This window comes from Sus scrofa, chromosome 4 (genome assembly GCF_054392235.1).
Source record: "Sus scrofa isolate SSC_HxYL_T2T_F1_AM1 chromosome 4, Sscrofa_HxYL_maternal_Yorkshire_Landrace_v2.0, whole genome shotgun sequence".
NCBI lineage: Eukaryota > Metazoa > Chordata > Mammalia > Artiodactyla > Suidae > Sus > Sus scrofa.
Genome location: NC_139386.1, coordinates 41,074,203 through 41,097,729, shown reverse-complemented (window position 1 = coordinate 41,097,729; position 23,527 = coordinate 41,074,203). Strand labels below are relative to the sequence as shown.

Genomic DNA, 23,527 nt, shown 5'->3' with positions numbered 1-23,527 from the left:
CAATCCCACTTCTGGGTATATAACCAAAGGAAATGAAATCAGGATTTAGAAGAGGTTATCTGCACTCCCGTGTTCACGGAAGCATTATTCACAAGAGCTGAGATATTGAAGCAACCTAAGTCCCTGTGGATGGATGAATGGGTAAAGAAAATGTGGCATATATACATAATGAAATATGTAGCCATAGGAAGAAAGAACTATTGCCATTTGGAAAAACGAGGATGAACCTGGTAGATGTTATGCTAAATAAGATTAACCAGACACTGAAAGACAAATACTGAGTGATTTTTTGTATATGTGAAATCTAAAAATGCAAAACTCTTAGAAGCAGAGAAGAGAATGGTAGTTACCGGGGGCTGGGGCCTGGGGGAAATGGGGAAATGTTGATCAAAGGGTACAAACTTTCAGTTGGAAAGTGAATAAGTTGTGGAGAACTAATGTATATCGTGGTGACCATAGTTAATAATACTGCATTCTATACTTGAATTTTACTAAGAGAGTAGATCATAAGTGTTCTCACCACACACACACACACACACACACACACACAGTTACCAGGTGAGGAGATGATGGAGGTTTTAATTAACTTGATTGTAACAATTTCACAATGTAGACATAAGTTAAATCACCACATTGCACACCTTAAAAATCATGTTGTATAACCTAAAAAGATACAGTTTTTATTTGTTAATTATACCTCAACAGAGATGGGGGAAAAAAACTCTAGGACATTTAAAAATAGGTAAAAATAGGCCTTTTCTTATGTTGTCTTTATGTATTCAGGTCAACCGCCCTTCTTTATTTTCTGGTATTTCTTTTTGCTTTTCTCTAATCCTTCAGGAAAGAATAATCTCCATTTAATTCTTTTTATGATTATCTTTAAGTTATTCAAAAGTGTATTTTCTGTTAAACAGAGTAAAAAGCATGTGGATTTTGATTCTTTTCTGTGTCAAATGAATATTTTGACATGTTTTTCCTCCTGTCATCACCCCACAACCTCCTTTCCCTCCTCTTAAGTTTGTGTAATTTTATTAGTGTATTTGTTTAATATTAATCCTCTTTTAATATTTTTTGATATTTACATTCAGATTTTATCAACTGTAATTCTTAGTTCATCTTTGTAAGGAGAGAACTATTTCCTCCAGATTCTAGCAATAGACTGCTTGGCAGTCAAATCACTGTCCTACCTTTCAGGGCTGTATTTTTGTCTTTTATGTGTTTTCATAACATTTTTAATGGCAGAGGGGACAGAAGATGAGGGAAATATAGTAGAGCTAAATACACATATTTCATAACAGAAGGGTAATAGATAAATCAATAAACAGCAATATAATCTTATTATAAAAGAAATGACTAGAGTATTTAAAAGTAGTATCTTTGGAACTGGTAAACGTGAGATAAAAGCTGCTGTTCTGCATTACATACATTTTTTAAATTTTATAATGATTTTTATTTTTTTCCTTTATAGCTGGTTTACAGTGTTCTGTCAATTTTCTACTTTACAGCAAGGTGATTCAGTCACACATACATGTATACATTCTTTTTTTTCTCACATTATCATGCTCCATCATAAGTGACTCGATATAGTTCCCAGTGCCATACAGCAGGATCTCATTGCTTATCCATTTTAAAAATAAACAGTGATACATATGCCGAGGTCCTGGTCTGAGCTATAAATATGGAATAACAGTAGCCGAATATGTGATATACCTGGGCTGCTCTGTCAGCTGCTCTCTGAAAAGGGTTTAACCCTCAAATCTGGGGGTTGAGGAGGGTTGGAAAACACTAGGATCTGGTGACTGTCTTCAAGAACCTGGCCTTGCAACCTGCCCCTCTCCTATGCTGGATTGAATCTCGGGGAATGGCCATAGAAGTCCCAGAAATTTGGGGATCCGAATTTTGAGGAGTGCTATGTTCCACTTCTTGCCAGGATCCCACAGTCCCTTGTGCCACTATGGAGTAGACAAAAGAAGCCCCAAGGAAGACACACCTCAGATCCTCCTTATGCTCTCATGTGGGGCAGGGGCAGCAGATTCTCTCCATGGGACTGGCACTGTCCTGCATCTGAGACTGAGGCTGGAAGACTTGCAGGCTGGAGATGCCCATTGTGAATGTGGTGTGAACCATAAGACCAGCGGCCAAATGGGAACAGGAACATCTTGGGTGTGGCTGGTATGGAGAGACAATGATGAATAAGGACTAGATAGAATGATGGATGTCTCCACAGATGCCTCTGTGAAGCTTATCATGACCAGTGTCCAGGAATCCCCACTGGATGAGCTACTGCCTTGTTAAGCCCTCTGGAGCTTGGGTGCCTCACCCCACCACCCTCTCAGGGAGATTCCAGGAGAAATACTTAAGTGAATTGTCAGACTCCCTGGTTAGAAACAAAGAAACAACTCTAGTTCATTTAAGCAGAAAAGGAATTTATAGAAAGGATACCAGAGAGTTCTCAGAATCAGTGGGCTCAGACAAAAGGATGAACTACTTCCCACCAAAACCACAATGCAGGAAGTTTCTGGTAAGACGTGGGTGGCACCACCCCTGCATCACCCCTGTCAGAAATGGACACAAGACATCACTGCTGTCAACCTCTGCTACTCCCAGAATAGGACTTTGATGCCCTTGCTGCCGCTGTTGCCAGAACAAATTCCCTGGCATTCCTCACGTCCTATTCACTGCTGATTTGATGCCCCGAGTGGGTCTAGCCAGCATCAGCCATGTGCTCACTCTCCAGCTGCCTGGAGCAGACCTGTCTTTGGCTTTGACCTGGAGGGGCATGGTTCCTGCTTCCATTTACTGTGGCATCACTGACCCCCTGCCTCACTCAAAAGATGAAGGTTCAGACTGTGACAGTGTCTAAGCACTGTGATAATACTTTGAATCAACCTGTGTTACCTGGAAAGGACTAGATTTCATTTCTGCCACTAGAAGAAGAGGTGGCTTAAGATACTGTCTAAATTCAACTGTAGAAAAGGGTAAACTTAATTTTCCCACACTTGAGCTTTGGTCTGAGGAATTCATATCTACTTCATTCAGTCAAATGAATAACACTGATGCAAATGAATTCCCCATTTAACCATCACAACCACCCCAGACTGTGTTATCAGCTCACTAGCCTGACTTTAAAGTCAGGAAGCTAAGGGTCCAGGAAATTAATAGGCTTTCCCACACTAGTAATTGGCAAAGCCAATATTCAGTCTTGAGTCTTAGATTTGTCTAAAGCCCTGAATCCTTTTGAAACATCACACTGCAATTTGCTCTCAAGATGCTAGGGCCAGGTGGTTACTAAATTATACTTTCTAGATCATTTCTTCTGAGCCCTTGGCCTTGTGTTGTGTCATTTTTCTCCTCTGTTAGACGGAAAAGAGGAGTCTGTGCACATGTCTGAAATGCTGCCTGTCTCCTCCAAACATGGTACTGAAATTTAATAAACCCTGTAGAATTCATCCCTTTTGGGTCACAGTCCTGTGCCACCAGAGAAACAGAATTAATCAAAAACAAAGAAGGAAGTATTCTTTGTCAACTCACCCCATTTTCCTACCCTCAGCTCCTTTCTTTGTCTTGCATGCCTGAGTGGGAAGGGAGGCGTAGGGAAAAAAGGCATTATCCAGGTAATCGTGTCTGCTGTGCTCCATCCTCTCTGCACTTGGAGACATCAAGGATCTCCTCGCCTTTTCCTGCTTTTAGCTGAGCAGGGTACTTAGCGGGCAGGAAATGTTTAAGAGCAGAACTGTAATAGGTATAAGTAAGAAACATATCTGTTTTCCATTAAGGAGATTAACTTCTCTGTTGGGATTGTTGTTATAGGACTAGGTCAGGGGGCTGCTTGGGGCTGTCTGGTACCTTTTCTGACTGGGTGGGCATTGCCCCTGCTCCAGCTCCCTCTCTGAAGTATGCAATCTCTTCTTCCAAACCTGCTCTCCTCCAAAAGAGTCAAATTGATCAGAGGTCCTGCTTTAAGTAGTGACACAATAGAGTAATAGTAGTGGGTTTTTATTTTCAGGACATTGGAAAATGGAGAAGGAAGCACTGTGCCCAGGAACTTTACAGCTCTTCACTGAGGCTGTTCCATGGTGAATTGCAGAGTAAGTGTATTTTATGGCAAAAATAACATCTTTGTTGGTTTCCTACACAACATGTTTATCTGTTACTTATATCAACCCAACCCTAGCATAGAGTCCCACACAAGGTCACCAGGTAATAAACATTTGACGTGTAGAAGAATGAAAACTCCAAAGGCTTAGAAACAGATGTAGATTCCTACGTCCAACGAACTGGATTTAGAGTAGACTAAGAGGGTGCAGTGAACAATGCAGTGAAAAATAGTTGGCAACTTGTTGCAACCCTGCATGTGTTTCCCGAGTGGGCTTCCTCCCTCCCTCCCTTATTTCCTTCCTTCCTTCCCTCCCTCCCCCTCCCTCCCTTCCTTCTTTCCTTCCTTCCCTTCTTTCTTTCTTTTGTCTCTTTCTTCCTTCCTTTCCTTTCATTTCAAGCACACAAGGGAATCTTCTATTGAATTTTCATGCACATATCACCCAGTTTTATAACTGTCCAATTTTCTGCTTCATTATTCTCACCCCCCCTTTCGTCATACATTTTGGGGAGTATTTTAAATAAAAATTAAGACATTCCACCCACAATAATTCTATCCACCATTATTTTAGTATGTGTCTCAGAAGATGACTTTTAAAAATCTACAGCCACATTCACACCCCTCCCAAACTAATAATCAGTTTATAATATGATTTAAGATTTAACTTGTGTTTGGCTTTTATCTCCTCTAGGCTTCCTGTAAGATTTTTTTCTTAAATATTAATTTGTGGCTTAAGACTCTTCATGGTAGCCTCTAACACCTTTCCCTTCAAACCACCATTGAGTATTTGTGATTGTTAAATGGATAATTTGTATCTCAATTAATTTGCTCATTAAAATGCATTCACCATTATGAAAGACTCTGGAACTACCAGGGTGAATAAGACAGATAGTGTCCTTGGTCTCAAGGAGCTTACAGTCCCAAGGGCGCATGTGGCCAGCTTGGATGTTCCTCAGATGATTTAGTTAGCATGCTAAAATCAATCTCATTCCAAAAGATGAGGTCTAAGTTTCCAAAGTCTGATGGTGACCTTGTTATTCTTCATACCTCCCAGGCTCCTTACTACTAATTTCTTTATCCTGTCAGTTACGAACCTGGCTACTTTAATTCTGCAGTGTTTTCTTGGGAGTTCCCATTGTGGCTCAGTGGTAACAAGTCCAACTAGTATTCATGAGGATGCAGGTGTGATGCCTGGCTTCGCTCAGTGGGTTAGGGATCCAGTGCTGCCATGAGACACGGCTGTGGCTGTGGCATAGGCTGGCAGCTGCAGTTCCGATTCGACCCCTAGCCTAGGAACTTATATATGCCATGGGTGTAGCCATAAAAGACAAAAAAAAAAAAAAAAATCTGCAATGTTTTCTATATCCATCTTTTTTTTTCCCCCTTCTGGAGGACATCTTTCTGTCATGAGGAAAGATAGTTGAACTGTGTTAGAACTTATAATGGTCCTGCTGTTGGGGTAAGCTGAGAGGGAGTTTAGCAGAGCTCTGAGGGTCTGGAGTCCAATGTTGTGCTGGGATAGGCTTCATATGAGGTGGCTCCAAGGATCAATGTCAGGCTGGAGATACACGGGGAAAGGAGCCTTAGAAACAGTACCATACATCCTATGTGATGGGCGTGGCAAGTAGGGAATGGCTCAAAGGAAGTAAAGCTGCGACCAGGAATGTTAAGAGTGAAAGCTTCGACCATGAATGTTAAGAGTGAGATAGGGCAAGTGGGAGGCATGATTGGTCTTGTTCCATTTGGAATTTTGTTTAGAAGCAGAAAATCAGAGTTTGATTACCTCCTTTACTTAATTGCCATGTGTCAAATTATTACAATCGCAGCAGTTTCAAACAAAACTCTGATTTTCTTAGAGTTTTACACGTCAGAAATCCAGGCAGCTTGGCTGTGTTCTCTGCTAGTGTCCAGGTGTTGGCACCAGGGGTCTTATTTGGAGGCTAGGGAAATCAGCGTTCATTTCCCAGGCTATCAAATAGAACAAAACCATCTTCAAATGATGGGGAGGACTTTTTTCTTTCCCTATGGTTTTCTCCATTGTGGTTCTGATCCTAACAATGGATGTAAACTTTGTTCCTGTTTCCTTAACTTGAACAATAGTTTAATCTTCTTACTTAGGAGCCCATGCTCTGTTTGTGAACATACACACACGCACACACACACAGAATTCTTTTAAAGGTTTAGTGTGTGTGCATATGTTTTTATTTACATTAGGTTCTTGTAACTTCATGACCTCACTCCATTGAAAATTGAAATGCTAAGACATACTGTCTTTTCTCATTGATCCCAGGGTCATCTGAAATATGTGGTGTATTAAATACATGATTATATCAACAAGGAACTTTCTAATTGGTTTTCAAGAATGCTTTTAAAAATTAAAAAAAAAAAATTATCCGGAGTTCCTGTCGTGGTGAAGTGGTTAATGAATCCAACTAGGAACCATGAAGTTGCGGGTTCGATCCCTGGCCTTGCTCAGTGGGTTAGGGATCCAGCGTTGCCGTGAGCTGTGGTGTAGGTTGCAGTCGTGGCTCAGATTCCTCGTTGCTGTGGTTCTGGTGTAGGCTGGCGGCTACAGCTCTGATTAGACCCCTAGCCTGGGAACCTCCATATGCCACGGGAAGCGGCCCTAAAAAGGCAAAGACAGTAAATAAATAAATAAATAATAAATATCCTACTTTTAGCTTTATAATGTAATTCCCAGGCTCTCTTACTGACTGCTTTTTCTCAAAAAATTCAGGAGTTTGCTAATTGTAATGTTCATTTCTGAGGTTAGCATGTGAAAATGACTTGAGGATTTTTCAATAGGCTATGTGATTAGACCAACTGTGGAAATGGACATTCATTAACATGCTGCTCAGAAAAAGAAAATAATTCTCAATTTTCTTTCAAACTAATGGGGACAGTTATATTTTCTTCATATAGGATTGCAATTAGTACCTATTTATTTTTTAGTGTTTTAGGAACAATTTCCCCTTAAGCTTTTTTAGGATCAAATCATTTTCCTTTATAAGATTTGAAGAATAATCTGCTAGAAATTAGAATCTGATCTAGTACCTCGAAAAATCAATGGCCACCTTAGAGGAAGAGTTTTTAGAAAAACCATAACAAATACTTACATATGTTAAAAGATAACATTCACAGGGGTAAAGGCTACTATTTGATCAAAGTAAGATGACAAAATTGGCTTCTCAATTTTCAGATTAATATTCCAACTCAGAATCATTTGACCTAGTGTTGACTAAAGAGATAGTACCCTACAGAAAACTTTTCACTCTAAAAAGTACTTCTGCTTAACCTATATTCTCAAATTTATGTCCCATTTTCTTCAGTACTTGAATTGGAGAAGGAGGGTGGGATGGATTTAGTGCACGTGTGTTTCCTCCAGTCCTCTTGTCCTCTTTGCCTTAGCAGATCCAGACAGGATAAAAGCAGTGCGGTAGGAATTCCTGGCCTATAGTTGGTGATCCATAAGTAGGTTTTGAATACATAAATGAATGGCCGAATGAATGAGGGTAGCGCAAAAGCAAGGAGGCTGAATTCTTCTGGAGTGGCTTTTACGCTCTGAGACAGCAGGTGATTTGAGGAACCAAGAACAGAACAGCTGCTTCCCTTCACCTTCCCCCAAACTCCAACAGTGGGTGTTGCTGTGACCTCAGTCTTGCTGGCACTTAATGCACAGGGAGGACGTGCAAGTTCAGAAATCTTGTGAAATAAAGTCAAGAAAATTTACAGGATGCCTGCGGGGCAGGGGGTACCAAAAAGACCAAATGGGAGTTTATGTAGTGACTGTACCGGTAAAAACTTCCCCTGGTGGCTGGCTGCGAAGTCTAGAATTTGGCTCCTAATGTCATCAAGAGTGACACATGTTATTAATGGCACTGCTTCCTGGAATCTACTTGATTCTTGCAAAATTTTCTCTCTCTCTTTCTCCCTCTCCTTCTCTCCCTTTCCCTCTTATTCCCTTCTCCCCACCTCTCACTCATACTCTGCATCTTTCCATGGTGGTGATGGACAGGCATAGAGAAGGCAGCATCATTTAGGGTCTGCTGAGGTGCAGGGCCAATTACTCTTGTGATAGGCACATTCATGAACTCAGGGTCGTACTCCAAGAACACCTAAAGATGATTCAGCATCAGCATGAGGTACTTTGGGTTTTTTGGCAATTTCTAAGCTACCGGGGTGGGGGGACAAAAAAGTGGAAATGAATCACTTCATGTAAATAAAACTTCAATAGTACTTTTCTGGGAAAAAAACAGAAACAGCCCATCATAGAAACAACAGTTTCTGTGCCAAGAGGGAAGTGAGCAGGGAGCAGTTTGAACACGTACCAGGTCACCTCCTGGACTAGCCTGCTCTTACCCATGGGCAAAAAATGGGATTATTCATGCAAGGGAAAGTGAGGAAGACAGATATGTGAATAAACATCACAATGAGAATCATGATCAGTAGTCACCAGAAGGGTGATAAAGCAGCTAGGCAGAGCCATGTTAAGAAATTTCTTACCTCCTAGAACTTTAAGATAAGGTTGTGAAATTACTGATCTTGTTATTATTATCATTTGCATGGAAAATTTGCAGTGGCAAGGGTGTGCTCCTTGTCCTGATAGGGTTGGTTGGAGTCTTGATTTGTTCAAACAGTTTCATCGCTTGACTTTTATTGTAAGACAATAAAGTGCCGTCTTGACATATTTAAAACTGACAAGTCCCCAGAGGCCTCATGGTGAATTCTTCTGCTTTCCCCAGATATGTCCCCCACCCAGTGGAAAAGACTCATCACCTGATGAGTTCTTCCATCAGCCATATCAGTTGCACTCCACTCCATCTTCAACCTAGCAGGATTCACGTCCTTGCAAGATGGCAAAATTATTCAAACAGGCTGCGGAAACCAGGGGCACCTCACCCTCTTGATACTACAAAGCCTGTCTGCTGCAGGTTGTTTAGTCTATTCCCAAGTGCAGCTCCTGTGTGGCCCTGCCTGGCATGCGGTGTCTTCCTCCCGCAGACGGTGAGTATATGTGACTAATAAATGCTGTTGATCTCATTTGTCCAATGTCAGGGATTGTTGGGTGTTCATCCATCTCATACCATTTAGGGTGGGGTACACCTTCTTTACTAACAGTGTGGTAATAGTGTGACTTGGCAATGGGAACATCTCTTATTATAATATTTGGTCTCTTTACTTCAATTCCTAAAGTTGCTTCAGAACCATAAAGGTAAAATAAATGTCCCCTTTCCACTACAACGGGGTTTATGTTAATGAGATGACTCCCAGAAAGCACCTAAGGATGGAGGCTTGTCATCAGGGGATCCAACCATGGATAGAGAGTTAGAACTTTCAGTTCCACCCCCTTCCCTGACTTCTAGAGTGGGGAGAAAGGGGCTAAAGTTTGAATCATTCACCAGTGGCCAAAGATTTAATCAACAATGCCTATGTAATGAAGCCTCCATACTAACCCAAAATGTTTGAAGAACTTCCAGGCTGGGGAACCAGAATGCTCCCACGTGTCACTGTGCCGGATTCTAAACTCCACCCCAGGACCTCACCCTATGCATCACTTCATCTCTCTATTGATTCGTATCCTTTAATATCCTTTGTAATAAATTGGTAATCTAGTAAGTAAATGGGTTTCCAGAGTTCTGTGAGCCACTCTAGCAAGTTAATTGAACCCAAGGAAGAGGTCATGGGAACCTCTGATTTATAGTCAGTCTGACAGAATTACACGTAGAATCTGGACTTGTGACTGGTCTCTGGAGTCCAAGGAGGGGTTCATGGGAACCTCAAATATGTAGCCAGTCGGGTAGAAGCACAGGTAACAACCTGGACTTGTGGATGGCATCTGATGCAGGGGGCAGTTTTTTAGGACCGTGCCCTTAACCTGTGGAATCTGATGCTACTTTCAGGTAAACAGTGTCAGAATCCACCTGAGTTGTAGGACACTCAGCTAGTGTTGGAGCATTGCTCATTGATGGTGGGGAAACTCCCACCCACACATATTGAAATATTGAAATAGGTGCAATACTCATTTTTTTTTTTGAAAGTTTTCTCAGTCTCTTTCAGGTAAATGAGCCACTAATGGAAAGCTCAAACTGCCCTGGGGCTGATGTTTTCCCCCTTAGAAAGTCCCTCCTTTCTTCCTGGAGGACCCACAGCCACGCACTTGTTTGGATCTGCTCTTCTGCCAGGACTCTCTTTACCCACCTTTGTCTTAGTCTTAGCTTGACCCGTCTTGCTTTTTTTTTTTTTTTTTTTTTTTTGGTCTTTTTGCTATTTCTTTGGGCTGCAGCATATGGAGGTTCCCAGGCTAGGGGTCGAATTGGAACTGTAGCCCCTGGCCTACGCCAGAGCCACAGCAACGCGGGATCCGAGCCGCCCCGCGTCTGCAACCTACACCACAGCTCATGGCAACGCCGCATCGTTAACCCACTGAGCAAGGGCAGGGACCGAACCCGCAACCTCATGGTTCCTAGTCGGATTTGTTAACCACTGCGCCACGACGGGAACTCCACAACACTCTTTTTAAAGGTGAATAGAAGGTTATCAGAACAGATATGTTCATAACTCTTTGGTATTGGCCAGTGCTTGGCTCCTCCAAATTTCTGGGGACATCCACCTGCAGATGCGTGGGAAGACAAAACATATTTAGAATTAGGAGTCAGTAAGCACAGAAATGACCTGATCCTTTGATTCTTGGAGCAAACTTTATGATCCAGACACCGGGCAAAGATCAAGAATCTGAACTTATCCAGTGAAAACTGACTTTCTCACTTTGTCTCCACACACCTATCTTTCTACATAGTGAAGCATGGTCTTTAAGAATCACAGTGTTCTGCAGTCAGCTCTTATTTTATATTTGAGAACTGTGGTTCTTGAAGTCCCTTGATTGCATTGCTTAAGATGAATTTAACATAGAAATAACAACATGGAAAAACAATGAAAATGTTAATTAAATTAAACACCAATTCAGAAACAAGGTACTGGTTTAGATGTTTTCATCTTAAAAACAGCCTCAACACTAAGCAGAGCTTGACTTACATTGACTTCAAATATTACTTTATATTTGGCTGGATTGTTATCAGTGTCCAAGAATTTGATTCTCTTCTCTATTGTATAGAACTTTGAATGCCATCAGCCCACAGAATAGTTTCCTTAAACTGGTCAGTTGGTGGAGTAATTTATTTGAAGTAAGTTTTTTTTTAAAAAAAATAGAGTTTTCTCTTTATTTCACAAAATGAGTAATGCAAGCTGGGATGTGGAGCTATAAAGTCATTGCAAAAAAAATTACACAGCAAAACTGCTATTTTTGGCTTTTGATTCCCACCAGTTTGCCAACTTGTTGCAAGTTATACTTATCAAGGGATCATACACGTTTTCCATCTTGTTTCATCTTGAACCCTAAAGTGCTAACAGAGACCATGGATGATATTTGATTTAATTAGCTGGTGTCGCTATTGCTTGCTAATCTCCTAGCTCTAAATACCTCTAAAAAAAAAAAGGCTTCCTTTGATTCCAGCTTTCAAGTGATATAAATTGTATTCACAGGAGAGAAAAGCATTGCTGAAGTTATTTATAATATATCTGTTTATATTTCTAACAGGTATGCTCTATTACACAGTCCCTGGTTTATATTATAAAAGGATGGATCTATAAGTTAGCAGAAACCACGGGAATTCCTTTGAAATAACTCTTAATGGGAAGTGTTTTTTAAAAAGAATAAACTTTACAAAAATGAACTTTTAAAAAAGTAATTTTATTTTACTCTGTGAAATCGGAGGCATTGAAATTAAAAATATTGTAATATATAGTACACAGGTGCAGTTGCTGTTTTTTCTTTTTTTTACAGAGGAGGTATTTAGTGAATATCACTTGGGTCATTGAAATGAAACAATTTTAACTGATTTTATGCAAAGAAAGACCTCCTCCAAACAGGGGATAGATTTATGTAAAGAATGTTATTTAATAGTCAAGAGCCTTTATTGGCCAGAGTTCAAAGGAAACGTGCCAAATTCAGATATGAAATTCAGTACAGCATGTAGTAGGCAGAATTCTAAGACAGCCTCAAAGATTCTCTCCTCCTCAACCTCCTATGGAGGACATGGCCATGTATTACCTGGGTATTTGAATATGATAGATTTTACTCTGTGATTAGGTTATATTACAAGGCATAGTTGTAGGGAGATTATCCATCTGGGCTCGACCTAACCTCATGACTTAGGTCGCAGAAGAGGAAGTCTGAGATTTGAATCAGAAGGATTCTATGCATTGTTACTAGCTTAAAGATGAAGGAGGCCAAGTGGCAAAAAAAACTATAGAGAGAGCCTCAGAACTAAAAGGAGGCTCTGGCTGACAGCCAGCAAGGAAACAGGGACCTTGGTCCTGCTATTGCAAAGCGTTGAATTCTACTAACAAGAATGAACTTCTGAATAAACTTTTCCCTTTAGCCTCTAGCCAAGAACTCAGTCCAGCCAACACCATGATCTTGGCCATGGAGTACCCTAGGTAAAGAACACGGCCACACCACACCAGCCTTCTGACCTAGAACTGTAGACAATAAATGGGCATTGTTTTAAACCGCTAAGCTTGTAGAAATTTGTTACACAGAAATGCAAAACTGACACAGAGCATAAAATTATATTTTATGGAAAATGTAGGTGGACAAATTTATATTTATTATGCATTATCATTCTTCATAGGCAAATTGGTGGGGAGACAAGAGAGGGCATAGACTTGTGCTCAACATCTCAAACTATTTGCGGTGAAGTGCTGGTTTGTTTATTTTCAGTCTATCATGGACTGATTCTTTTACAAGGTATGCTGATGAATAAGTATAGAAATGAAACAAAAACACAAGGGTGTAAAACATCAATCTTAAATTTGCTATTATTAGATTCAAATAAAGCTACATTGTTGAATTACTATAAATGTTTATAAACATTTATATACAATTTTTGTGCTTTTCATAGATCTGTAACAAACTGTCCATGGGCCAGGGCTGACTGCAGATTGTGTTTCGATTAACACTGACTTAGCTCATATTAAACTTGAAGATTTCCAAGATTAAAACACTGGCCCGTTTTAAGATTCACTAGAAAATTTTGCCATTTGTGTGTTCTCAGATGCTTTTATTTTATTTTATTTTTAGGGCCATACTTGTGGCATGTAGAGGTTCCCAGGCTAGGGATCCAATTGGAGCTGCAGATGCTGGCCTACGCCACAGCCAAAGCAATGCAGGATCCGAGCCGCATCTGTGACCTACACCTCATCTCATGGCAATGCCGGATCCTTAACCTACTGAGTGAGACCAGGGATCGAACCCACATCCTCATGGATCCTAGTCAGGTTTGTTAACCACTGAGCCACAAAGGGAGCTTCCTCAGCTGCTTTTAAATCAAGATAACCAGAGGAAACTGGTATTTTGGCCTCATAACCCTTTTATCACTAAAGCACTAAACTAAATGAAAGTGGAAAGGTGATTTATAAGCTTGACAGAAAAAGACTAAAAAAGTATTGTCATGGAGTTCCCTAGTAGTTCAGTAGGTTAAATATTAAGTGTTGTCACTGTTGTGGCACATGTTTCATCCCTGACCCCATAACTTCTGCATGCTGCAGGTGCAGTCAAGAAAAAAATGTACTGTCATTTTTTTGGTCTGAGTGTTTTTGTGCCTTGAGAGTCTAGAGGAAAACAGTAATTCACAGGTCTTTTCAAAATCTGAAAATTCCTCAAGTTGACCACTTACAGTGATAAGAAGTGGTTCCCTGTCCCCACCTCTATTTCTGAATTTAGCTATATGTATGGAAAACCACTTGGGCATAGGATTGGCATGTACAGATACATTATGCCCCAGGAAACACTTTTCTGTTCATCATCATTACTCACTGATATATTTTGGCTTTCTTTCTTTCCTTCTCTCTCTCTTTCTTTCTTTCTTTCTTTCTTTTTGCTATTTTAGAGCCACACCCCAGGCATGAGGAGATTCCCAGGCTAGGGGTCCAATCGGAGCTGTAGCCACTGGCCTACACCATAGCTACAGCAATGAGGGATCTGAGCTACATCTGTGACCTACACCACAGCTCACCTAAGCCGGATCCTTAACCCACTGAGTGAGGCCAAGGATCAAACCCATATCCTCATGGATACTAGTCACAGTCATTGACTGCTGAGCCATGGCTTTTTTTTTTTTTTTTTTTTTTTGTAAAGAAAGCCTATTTTGGCTTTCTTTACGAAATCTTCATTGAATTCTCAGGTTCTAACAACTTGATTTTTTGATAGAGTATACTCTAGTCTGTCTCTCTGTCCGTCTATCTATCTACCTATCTATCTATGTGTGTATATATATATATTCTAGGTTGCTTCTCTAGACTGGAATAGTGCTCATGAAGCACTGGTGTCATTTGAAAGAAGTGGGGAACTCTTCCCACCCCAATTTAGAAGAGTGATACAGAGGTTGAGTTGGGGAGAGGACAGTTCATAGAACAGAGAGCTGTGAGCTCTTCCCAAAGGAAGTGACTTTATTTAACACAGAATGTGGGGAAATTCATGCCTAAGTGTATTCTTATAAACAATGGAGGCCATAAACAATGGTAGCCAATTAAGAGAAATTTGGTAGCTTTATGAGAGCATCAAGCTAAATTTTAAGCCAGTTAGAGGCTCACTAGTGAAAATCAAGGAAAGAGACAAGTAAAAAGATCCCTCAGACAAAACCTTAACTCACCAGTGGGCCAGCAGCCACTGCATTATGCACAGCCTGGCAGCCAATGGGCTAGAGGCCAACCCTTCCTACTAGCAGCTTAGCACAGGCCCAGGATGTAGAGGCCCAGGCAGCAATCCATGTGGGGACCCATCCCTGTCCACCAGCATGCCTACAATAGTTAGCCTTGCCATAGCAGAAAGGCCCACACAGTTCAAACAGGGTTCACCTCTAGAATACATAGCTCTGGTGACTGGAGAGGAGTATGCTGCTGAGCCCAATGGGATGCCTCCTACATGAAGTCACTTCTCCAAGATCAGGAAGTACAACAGACCTATTTAATATATAAAAATAAAGAGACTTAAGCAAAATGATGACACAAATAAATATGGTGCAAATAAAGGAACAGACACAACCCCAGAAAAAGAACTAAGCAAAATGGAGATAAGCATTCTACCTGATAAAGATAAAAGATAAAGATAAAGATAAAGATAAAGATAATGACCATAAAGATGCTCAAGGAACTCAGGAGAAGAATGGGTGAACACAGTGAGAAGTTTAACAAAGGGTTAGAAAGTATAAAGAAAAATCAACAGAACTGAAGAATACAATAACTGAAATTAAAAAGAAAAACTAAAAGTAACAGTAGCTTAGATGATGCAGAGGAATGGATGACTAAACTGGAAGACAGTGTAGTGGAGTCACTAAAGCTGAAGGGGAAAAACAAAAAAAAAATGCATTAAAAACAAGGATAGGAAACCATTAAAAAAACAAAAAGACAACCCACAGAATAGGAGAAAATTTTTGCAAATAATACAAATGACAAGGCCTACTCTCCAAAATATATAAACAACTCATACAACTCAACAACAAAAACCCAAACAACCCAATTGAGAAATGGGCAGAAGACCTAAATAGACAATTCTTCAAAGAAGGCATACAGATGGCCAGTAGCCACAGGAAAAAATACTCAACATCGCTAATTATTGGAGAAATGCAAATCGAAACTTCAGTGAGGTACCACCTTATGCCAGTCAGAATGGCCATCACAAACAAGTCAACAAATAACAAATTCTGGAGAGAGTGTGGAGAAAAGGGAACCCTGCTTCACTGTTGGTGGGAATGTAAATTGGTACAACCACTATGGAAAGTATTAGGGAGGTACCTCAGAAAACTAAATATAGAACTACCATGTGATCCAGAAATCCCACCCCTGGGCATATGTCTGGACAAAACTTCCCTTCAAAAAGATACATGCACCTCTATGTTTATTGCAGCACTATTCACAATAGTCAAGATGTGGAAACAACCTAAATGTTCATTGTCAGATGAATAGATTAAGAAGATGTGGTACATGAATACAATGGAATACTACTCAGTGATAAAAAGAACAAACTAATGCCATTTGCAGCAACATAAATGGAAATAGAGATTTTCATGCTAAGTGAAGTCATTCAGAAAGAGAAAAATACTGCATGATATCATTTATATGTGGAATCTAAAACATGGCACAAGTGAACCTATCTACAAAACAGAAACAGACTCATGGACAGAGAGAACAGAATAGTGGTTGCCAAGGGGGTGGGGGTAGGGAGTGGGATGGACTGGGAGTTTGGGGTTGGTAGATGCAAACTATTAAATTTAGAATGGATAAGCAATGAGCACAGGGAACTATATCCAGTCTCTTGGGATAGACTATAATGGAAGATAATCTGAGAAAAAGAATGTGTATATTTGTATGATTGGGTCACTATGCTGTACAGAAGAAATCAACACAACACTGTAAATCAACTATACTCTAATAAAAATAAAATTAAAAAATGAAGATACTGGATACAATATCAAGTGTACTAATATTCACATTATAGGAATCCCATAAGGAGAAGAAAGAGAGAAAGGGAAGAGAACTTATTTGAAGAAATAATAAATGAAAACTTCCCTGACCTGGGAAAAGAAACACCCAGGTCCAGGAAGAACAGGGAGTCTTCTTCTATTTGGACCCAATGAACCCAAAGAGGTCCACACCTAGACAGGTTATAATTAAAATGGAAAAAAATTAAAGATAAAGAGAATCTTAAAAGCAGCAAGAGAGAAGCAACTAGTTATGTACAAGGGAATTCCAATAAGACTATCAGTTCACTTTTAGCAGAAACTATGCAGGCCAGAAGGGAGTGGCATGAAATACTCAAAAACAATGGAGAAAATCAACAATACTGAAAAGAAAAGAATCAAATTTAAAAAATCAGGAATGGAAGAGAGAAACTGTTACTGATCTTGCAGGAGTAAAAACAAATTTAAAGGAATACTATGAACAACTGTATGCCAAAAATTAAATTTCTAGAAACCCACAATTTTCTGGAATGACTAAAGAAGAAATAGCATAATTGACAAAAGAAAAAAATTGATAAACTGATATTCATCAAAATTAAAAAGATTTGTACTTCAAATGACACTATAGAAAAGGTCAAAAAACCATCCACAGGATGAGAGAAAATGTTGTCAAATCATGTATCAGCTAAGTGACCTATACACACAAAATATAAAGAGCTTGCACAAAACAATGAAAAAACAATCCAATTAAAAATGATGAAAGGATCTACCTAAAGAACCAAAAGACCTGTGCTCTGAAAACTATAAGACACTGATGAAAGAAATGAAGAGGACATACACACAGATGGAAAGATATACCATGCTCTTAGATTGGAAGAATCAATATTGTCAAAAGACTGTACTACCCAAGATAATCTATAGATTCAATGCAATAACTATCAAATTACCAGTGACATTTTTCACAGAACTAGAACAAACAATTTTAAGTTTTGTATGGAAATGCAAAAGATCTCAAATAGGCAAAGCCATCTTGAAAAGAAAAATGGAACTGGAGGAATCAGACTCCCTGACTTCAACTATACTACAGAGTTATAGTCATCAAAACAGTATGGTACTGGCATGAAAATAGAAATATAGATCTTGGAACAGAATAGAAAGCCAAGAAACAGACCTGTGGACCTATGGTCGACTAATCTATGACAAAGGAGGCAAAAATATACAATGGAGAAAAAACAGTCTCTTTAATAAGTGGTGCTGGGAAAAATGGACAACTACATATAATAGAATGAAATTAGAACTCTCTCTAACACCATACACAAAAATAAACTCAAAATGGATTAAAGACCTAAATATATGATCAGATACTATAAAACTCTTAGAAGAAAACCTAAGTAGAACACTCTCTGACATAAAATACAGCAATAACTTTTTGGATCTACCTCCCAGAGTAATGAAAACATAAAGAAAAACAAATGCATGGGACCCAATTTAACAGTATGGAAGTTCCTTAAAAACTAAAAATAGAACTACTGTATGATTCAGCAATTCCACTCCTGGGCATCTATCCGGAGAAAACCGGAATTCAAAAAGATATATGCCTCCTAATGTTCATTGCAGGACTATTTACAATAGCCAAGACATGGAAGCAACCAAAATGTCCATTAACAGAATCATGGATAAAAACATGTGGAAATATATACAATGGAATATTATTTAGCTATAAGAAAGAATGAAATAATGCCATTTGCAGCAACATGGATGGACCTAGAGATTATTATACTAAGTGAAGTCAGACAGAAAAAGACAAATACATGATATCACTAACATGTGGAATCTAATAAAAATGATACAAAATAACTTATTTATAAAACAGAAACAAACTCACAGATTTCAAAATCAAACTTATGATTACCAAAGGGAAACTGTAGTGAAGGAGGGGAGGGATAAATTAGGAGTTTGGGATTAACATATACATACTATTATACATAAAATACATAACTAAGAAGGACCTACTGAATAGCACAGGGAGATCTAAATATTCTGTAATAACCTATATGGGAAAAGAATATATAAAAGAATGGGTATGTGTATATATATGTAAAACCAATTCACTTTGCTATACGCATGAAACTAACACATTATAATTCAACTATACTCTAATAAAATTTAAAAAACAATAATTTTACAATTAAAAAAATTAATAAAAATGGTGAAAAGATCTTAATAGACATTTCTCCAAAGAAGAGGCACAAAAGAGGAATAAATATATGAAAAGATTCTCAACATCCTTAACTATCAAAAAATGTAAATCAAAACCACAAGGAGATATAACTGCACACCCACCAGGAAGGCTATGATCAGAAGGCATATTAATGAGTGTTGGTGAGGGGACGAAGCAATTCCCAAACATTGCTTGTGGGAATGTGGAATGCTGTGGCCACTTTGGAAAATAGTCTCACAGTTCTGCAAAAGATTAAACACAGAGTTGTCATAAGACCTAGCATATACCTAGCAATTTCATTCCTAGGTATATGCTAAGATAAATGAAAACATCCATTCATAAAAAAACCTAGTACCTAAATGATCATAGCAGCATTATTCATAATTAACAAGAAAGTGGAAACAACTCAAATATTCATAAATTAATGAATGAATAAATAAAATATATACTCATACAATTAAATATCATTTGGCCAAAGAAAAGAATGACACATTAATAAGTGCTACAATAAGGACAAACCTTGAAAATATTATGCTAAGTGAAAGAAACAAGTATAAAGAGCTTATATTTAATGATTCCATTTAGATGAAATGCCCCGAAGAGACAAATTTATTGATACCAAAAGTAGACTAGTATTGGCCCAGGGCTTGGGATAGGAGGTGGATGGAGAATAATTGCTCTGAGTATCAAGGTTGGCAGGGGGGAGAAAAAAGAAAAGTTCTAAAATGAGATTCTGGTAACGGTTTTACAGCTAATATGAGTATACTAAAGCCCATTGAGCTGTACACTTTAAATGGATGATTTTTATAATGTATAAAATATAACTCAAACTTTTTTAAAGTAAACGAAAATAAAGGTGTGATTAGAGCATTTTCGCTGAGCAACTCAGTGATAATGTTCATTCGGGAAAAAGAGAAAATCTATGATCAATTGAAAACAAAAGATAATCAGAGGGAGTTCAGTGGAGTTGTAGTCCTTGATCTGGTTATACTGTCTTCAACAAAGAATTAAAGAACATTTATTCATTCATAAATCATGTATTTAATTAATGTATTCATAATGTATTCATTCATTCAATCAACCTTCAGTAAGTATCTGCCATGTATTAATATCAGGCTTAAGTCCAGAGGCTGTACCTGGGCATAATTCTGCCTATTTGTCTTTACTGAATGATAGAATTTAAGATCTGGAAGCACTTGGGCATTTTATTGCTCTCAAGTGCCTCATTTCATAGGTGGTAAGAATGACTTCGGTGAATATCTAGAAGCATGTTGTAACTGAGTAGCAGAGCTGATTTCCTAACTTCAGTTTGAGCAGCAATAGTTTTTTATTTACTATGTCGGTAGGTTTTTTTTGTTTTTTTGTCTTTTTGTCTTTTTAGGGCCACACCCGTGGCATATGGAGGTTCTCAGGCTAGGAGTCTAATCGGAGCTGTAGCCATTGGCCTACGCCACAGTCACAGCAATGTGGAATCCGAGCCGCATCTGCGACCTACATCACAGCTCATGGCAACGCCGTATCCTTAACCCACTGAGCGAGGCCAGGGATCGAACCCGAAACCTCATGGATACTGGTCGGATTTGTTAACCACTGAGCCACAACAAGAACTCTGGTAGTTTTTTTTTTTTTTTTTTTTTTTTTAATCTAGCTAGGACCTTGGGTAAATGGATTCACAGTGGGCAAGTGGGCTTGTTCCTAACTCTAGGGAGAGCCCTGCTCTTTATATATATATATAAATAATTTCTTTTTGGCCTTACCTGTAGCAGGCAGAAGTTCCTGGGCCAGGTATCAAACCCATTCCATAACTGCAACCCAGGCTGCAGCAGTGACAATGCTGGATCCTTAACCCACTGAGCCACAACACCCGGGAAAGCTCTGCTCTTAAGAGTTGCTGTTACTTCACCTAAATATATGGATGAAGATGTTACTGAAGTGCTTTTTTTTTTTTTTTTTTTTTTTGGCAAGAGAGAGAGATATTTGCCTTCCTTTTAGTCTTTTTCTATGAAATCATTGATGAAGAAAACTTTCTAACTAGTGTAAAGTGGAAGAATGCATCTGTCTTCTCATACAGTGTCTGTGGTCTCAGGGCATGGGAATAAATAGGATTGTGGATATTGGGCCAAACAGTGGACCGAAACTACATGTGTGTACATTGTAATGATCACATGTACTTCTGTATTAAATTTCATTGCCTAAAATAGACAGTTGCCATTTTTTTTTTCTTCATTTATTCTGGTTCAGCATCTAAACGCTTAGTAAAAAGGCCAAGGGAATGTTTAATTCCCCATCCTCTGTATCTTGGTGAGGAACAAAGACTGTCTTTTACTATAGTTGCTGAAAATGATAGATTTTTTTTTTGCTTTTCCAGCTTTCTTTGCAGTAGAATACAAGCACCTAGCACATCAGTCAGCGGTATCTATACCAGAACTTCATTCAGGAGCTTGTAACTCAAGAAGTAAAGAATAAGAACCTTCTCTTCATGGCTGCAGGGCCAATCAGCTGAAGCTGTTTCCTCACTGAACAAGATTCTACATTTGGGTGGATTTTCCATAGCTGGCTAGCTTCAAGCTCTTCCAGTGATTCTGTGAGTTACCTGATAGTTTCTTAATTAACTCCTTTTTCTTCTTACCTCTGCCACAATCTACCTTTGTTGCTTGCAATTAAAAGCCCTGACTGACAGAACAGTCATAGCACGTTATGTAATTATGTAGTTATTCTCAGTGCTAATCAGTCACCAGAATGGGCTGCTTTTCTGGAATGTGAAGGGAAATTATATTAACTGGAGGACATGTAACACTATTAAAAGGAAGAAAGCCATTTGTAATTCTTCAAACACATTTTAAAATTTTAAAAATTATTTTTAATAAATGTATTAATTACAAAAAACAAATTGTATACACACAAAATTTATCAGGTTTTTTTCTAATGGAAAGATTAAAAGATACTATATTATAGCAAAATAGAGAAATTTTTTTTTGCTTTTTAGGGCCACACCCATGGCATATGGAAATTCCCAGGCTAGGGGTCAAATTGAAGCTACAGCTGCTGGCCTGTGCCACAGCAACACCAGATCCAGGCTGCATCTGTGACCTACACCACAGTTTATGGCAACGTCAGATCCTTAACCCACTGACAGGCCAGGGATTGAACCCACAACCTCATGGTTCCCAGTTGGATTTGTTTCTGCTGCGCCACGACAGGAACTCCAAGAAATTTTTAAATAAAATAGAAAAATGAGGGAAAGTAAAAATAAAGTTAGGAAAATAAGATGGAGGCTTTTATGGAGGTTTATGTGCAAAATGCAAACTATGAAGTCTAATACACTTACTAATAGCATGCATTTGTCCTACCATGACTGTATAGTTTGTTGTGTAAACTGAGACACTTTTTTATAATGAAAGGAAACATTGTGATTAATTTTCAGGGCAATAGGGGTTAACCTGAACTCTGGATAAAACAGGAACATAACTATACTGACTAGTGCTTGAGGACCCATTTAATAAACTTCACACACATCACACATGCACAAGCACACACACATATGCACAAAAAAGTGTACTCAGTCTTGGATCCCACATTCCATCTAAAGTCCTGCCATATTGCATGAGTATATGCTCAGTTATGCTATGGGGAAAGCAATTCTCAAAACTCAGTGGCTTAAAAGGGAAAGGTCCATATCTTGATTACAAGGCATGTCCACTGCAGGCCACAGCTGGGACTTTACTTCTCCATCATCTTTGGTCATGATGATGCGGTGGAACATCCCCTTGCTAGAACATTCTCAAGTCCTGTGGCAGAGGAAAAGCAGTGTCTTACTATAATGCCAGGAAATACTTTCAGCCCCATTCTTTGGCAAGAGGTGGTCACAGGGCCCTATGAAACTTCAGGGGCCCAGGAAGGGCAATCCTACTGTGTGCCTGGAGTTTGAAGAACTACACGTATTTGTTTGGTAGCATTAAAGCTAGCATATAGAGTGTTTTTAATTTTTTAAAAATACCTTGTCTTTTTGGGGAGTTCCCATCATAACTCAGAGGAAATGTATCCGACTAGTAACCATTAGATTGCAGGTTCAATCCCTGGCCTCACTCAGTGGGCTAAGGATCCGGCGTTGCCTTGAGCTGTGGTGTAGGTCGCAGAAGTAGCTCAGATCTGACATTGCTGTGGTTATGGCATAGGCTGGCAGCTATAGCTCTGATTTGACCCCTGTCCTGGGAAGCTCCGTATGCTGCAGGGGTGCGACTCTAAAAAGAAAAGAATATACATTGTCTTTTTTAAAAAAATAAACGTTTACTTTAGAATAGTTTTAGATTTACAGAAAAGTTGCAAAGGCAGTAGGAACATATCATTTTATTTTATTTTATTTTATTTTATTTTATTTTATTTTATTTTATTTTATTTTATTTTATTTTATTTTATTTTATTTTATTTTATTTTATTTTATTTTATTTGCTTTTTAGGGCTTCACCCAGGACATAAGGAAATTCCTAGGCTAGGGGTCAAATTGGAGCTGCTTCTGCAACCTACGCCACAGCTCAAGGCAACACCAGATCCTTAACCCACTGATGAACCCACGTCCTCATGGATCCCAGTTGGGTTCATTACTGCTGAGCCATGATGGGAACTCCCAAACATGTCTTTTTTAAAATGTTTCTTTATAACTAAGGAAATGGTGATGCTTATTCTAATGACACCAAG

General features: G+C 38.9%; 1 long non-coding RNA gene across 8 annotated transcripts in view; it reads left to right on the top strand.

Moving 5' to 3' along the window:
- LOC102164357 (uncharacterized) overlaps positions 1 to 23,527 on the top strand; it is a 652,820-nt gene that overhangs the window by 301,204 nt on the left and 328,089 nt on the right. For all 8 annotated transcript variants that reach the window (XR_014843622.1, XR_014843631.1, XR_014843632.1 and 5 more), the window contains 3 exons: positions 4,007 to 4,088; positions 8,839 to 9,100; positions 21,201 to 21,416. This is a non-coding gene — a long non-coding RNA (uncharacterized LOC102164357). The remainder of the gene's footprint in view (positions 1 to 4,006; positions 4,089 to 8,838; positions 9,101 to 21,200; positions 21,417 to 23,527) is intronic.